This window comes from Gymnoscopelus microlampas, assembly GCF_963454915.1.
Source record: "Gymnoscopelus microlampas genome assembly, chromosome: 14".
NCBI lineage: Eukaryota > Metazoa > Chordata > Actinopteri > Myctophiformes > Myctophidae > Gymnoscopelus > Gymnoscopelus microlampas.
This window is the reverse complement of record NC_139951.1, coordinates 35,617,182-35,621,248: the sequence shown is the minus strand read 5'-3', so window position 1 is coordinate 35,621,248 and position 4,067 is coordinate 35,617,182.

The following is a 4,067-nucleotide window of genomic DNA, read 5'->3' as shown; positions in this document are numbered from 1 at the left end:
ATGCACCGGCAGTCACGTTTTCATTCTCCACAACAGGATCTGATGCTTCTCATTCCCGTCGGTGGGGCTATAATTTGAATAAAAAAGATGAATGGGAAATGGGAATGTGTGCGTCAGCAAGCACATCGAGCAGGTCTGCAGATGAGCCGAGGCCAGCTAAAAGGAAATAGCCCCCCCCCCCCACCTTATCCCTCTTAAGCGATTTATACTTTGTTGTATGACGGCGTCGCTTTCTGCTATTTTTGGTCCGTGATGCCTCTTCGCCACATCAACCTCTTTGCCACAATTCCTCCATAATTCTCACCATGGACTGATTCTTCCCTTTCCTATACTTTCTACTGAGAGAACAGGAATAGCTGCACAAACAGTCAATGGGATGAGGTGTGTTTGGGGGCTGGGGGTGGGGTGGGTGGTGAATGGGGGAGGGGGAGGGGGGCGTCGGTGGTGACAGGATGTTGTTTGAGTTTCAAATCCTGTTTTCTTCCTTTTCCCAAGAAGCTACTCGAATGCAGGTGCACAAGCGGACTCCCCACCGGCACCAGCACCAAAGCCACCACCACTACACCCCCATCGCCCCCACACCCCCGTCTCCCAGGTCATTTCCACCCGGGACCAATCTCCGGGCCAATCTCCTGCGCAACCAACTAAGTACAGTTCTTCCTCCTAGTTTGTTTGAAAGCATATACGGTATTCCACAATGCTCCACCCAGATCTCGCCCTTTCTCAGACATCCCAATGCACGCACACGCACACGCACACACACACACACGCACACGCACACACACACACACACACACACACACACACACACACACACACACACACACACACAGATGTGCACTCAAACACCCTCACAAAACTTTCCATTGTTGTCCAAGCGAGTGACTTTTGGCATCGCCGATCAATTAGGGGCCCCCGGGGGAATTAAGGAAGACATGAGGTCAAGGATTCCTGTAAGGATCTGAAGTACTTTTGTCTTATGTAAGACTTTATGGCTGTGCCTTTCCCCCAAACGGGAAAGAAAATATCCATCTGTCACGTCACCGAGCGCTAGTGTACCCCAAGGCTTAAGTGGCCCATGAGATATACTTTAGTTGCATGCCGGTGTTCCGCACCAAAAATAGCCGATCTACAAGCTCACAAGGCGTCGGCACTGCGACACCTTGTGAGATCGTAAATTGGATATTTTCGTGCGCGACACAGTGCGCCAACCAACTAACAAATCAGGCGTTATATCATACATATAACTTATATGTTCCGGAGGCCTTGCTTTAGCCATGGTCTCGGAGCAGAAAGAGACCACAGAGGCTGGAACAGAACGGGTCAAGTGAGCCTTTGTTTCGTGATGTATTTACAGTGAGAGGATTTAGAAGCTGTGGGGCTGGGGATGTAAAATATGCATTAAGGCCCCATTTTTCTGCAGGCGCAGAAAATGAGAGGGTAATAGAAAAGAAAGAAAGAAAAAAAGGTCTGGTGCTAGACATGGGGGGACGAAGCGGCTGCTTTTGGTTACTTGGGAGCATAAATGTCTGTGCGGTGGGGGGGGGGGGGGGGTGGGGTGTGTTCAAGTTCAATCCAGGTATATGTGTTTAATGAACATAAACCTTGCAGACCTCTTGCACTCCCCGCTTTCATTCACCATGTCCAACGCCCCCCCCCCAACACACACACACACCCACCACCACCACCACCACCAAAAAAAAAAACTCAGGGGCTGCGTTTCATTACAAATCATTCTCCAATTTTTAAGTGCGCTCAGAAGAGTTTCCATGACATCATCAGCTGTCAGTATGGGAAGCCAGTCGCTTATATTCTGAAATTCAAACCAGGGCAAGGAAAGGCAACATAGCATGCATGGAACGGAGGATCCTGCTGGGATATAGGCATTAATGGTGACACATTACCTGGGGTAGCTTGTAGCATGAATATTTGAACTTGAGCCGTCAGATAAGTGCATAGAATAAAACTACAAATAGTGAGGAGAGAATGGGAAACGCCTACAAATATCTGTATAGAGAAAACATTTAATGAGAGGTGCTCATTGTGAGGAGGGGTTCTTATCCATGTAGGAAAGAAAGTAGTAATTAAACGTATTGCCAATATGGTACATTCAAAATAAATACATTTGGAACTCTAGAGTGAGTGCATTGGAGGTATTTTTTGTGCTGCAGTTAATTACTTATTTCTTTCTTACATGGATACAGAAATATTGGTAACACTTCCTATGATGACCATGTCTATAATGCATTATAAACATACTCTGCTTATAACAGTGTATACTTATATGATAATTATACTCAATTCTTTATCACTATAATTACACATTATAAAGCATTGTATAATAACTTAAGGTATTCTAATACTTCATAATTTCTGGACACTCAGAGATATCATTTTTGGCCAGGATCATGATTGTGTTTGTAATGAATTATAGACGTAGGCTTCATAGGAAATGTGAGTGAATTATTTGGCTTAAAAAGAAAACTTGGGAAGGAACCTTGAGAAGCCTTTCCCTGTAGAGCAGGGAAATGCAACACATCCCACAAACACCTTTTAACCAAAGATTTGCGCTGAGTGAATAAACAGTTTCACCTTTGTGTCTCTTCCTTAATGTACCCAGACATAATAACATAAACAATGCAAAATCAGGGACAACAAAGCCTGTCGTTTGCCCCGCTGGCCATCAAAGGTAAGTGAAAGGTATTGTTGAAATGTTCCTCACAGAGCTATCCTCATGGGTACAGAGAGGAAGCTAAGTAACGTTTGAGGATTAAGAAGCAATTTAACAGAAGCAACCCAGCTGTGGAGGTGATAAAAATACATACGGGGTGAACGGCATTCCAATGAAACCGGATATCCAGATGACTTGACATTAGGGACAACGCTGCCTGGCAGCACAGGGAGCCTGACCTTAGCCTTGAAAGGTAGCCCGATTCACTCAGCCGGAGACAGACGTCAGTCTGACTGTCTGTCTGACTGTCAGTCTGACTCTGTCAATCTGTGTGTGTATGTGTGTGTGTGTGTGTGTGTGTGTGTGTGTGTGTGTGTGTGTGTGTGTGTGTGTGTGTGTGTGTGTGTGTGTGTGTAGGTGTGTGTGTGTGTGTGTGTGTGTGTGTGTGACTTATGACTTTTCATAAGTAGTAACTCAGGAAAATGGCATGTACTACAAATACATGTTTATTTTATTTTAATTAATTAATGTCATCAGGCCCTGTAGCCTGCCCCCCCCCCCCACCTTGGATTGTATGAGTGCTAAAGAGCCTCATCTCAGTTCTCTAGAACTCATGATCTGTTGTTTTATTTGGCTTCGGTCGTCAGGGTCTTTCCTTCGAATGCAGGATGGGGGTATTCCAACCTGTAGGGTGACCTTTGCCCCCCCTGAGGTTTAGAGATGGGTCACGGGAGGAGGAAGGAAGACTTGTGTGGCATGACATGTCATACACAGTCTGTCTCTCTAGCACGCTAAAAATACAATCTCCGCCACAAAACTTTGTGTTGTAGGATAGTGGGAGGGATGTGCGTCAAAACACAGCACGTCAGAGCAGGTGGCCCTGGATGGAGCAGGGGCCGCGTGGAAGTAAGTCTGCGTATTTGTTTGTGTGAAACTCGGGGTGGAGAGGTGAGCATTGTTAAGCATTGCAGAAGGAGTCCACAGACGGACTCTCTCATCTACTTGTCTCTCACTAGTGCTGGTGTTTTATTTGTCTTTGTTTTGTCTTTGTTCCCCCCGCCCCCTTCCATCTTCCTTTTGTTTTGCTGTATTTCCAAGAGTTTGTGTTTTTATTATTTTTTAAAGCACGCAATATCCTCATACTGTACACGACGGAAGTTCATTGGGTGCAATTCCCAAGACCGAGGCACCCCCCCCCCCTTTGTGTTACTGTACTTCTACGCCTCCAAATTAGTCTCGTCTCCACTACAGCAGTGGTTCTCAACCTGTGGGTCGGGATACATACAAAGAAGAAAACCTTCCATCAAAATGGCTTTTACTCTTGGGCTGACCTCAACGAAAGGCACAGGACAAAAGAGCAGAACATAGAGTGCTTTTATTGTGTAAAAATACCTCT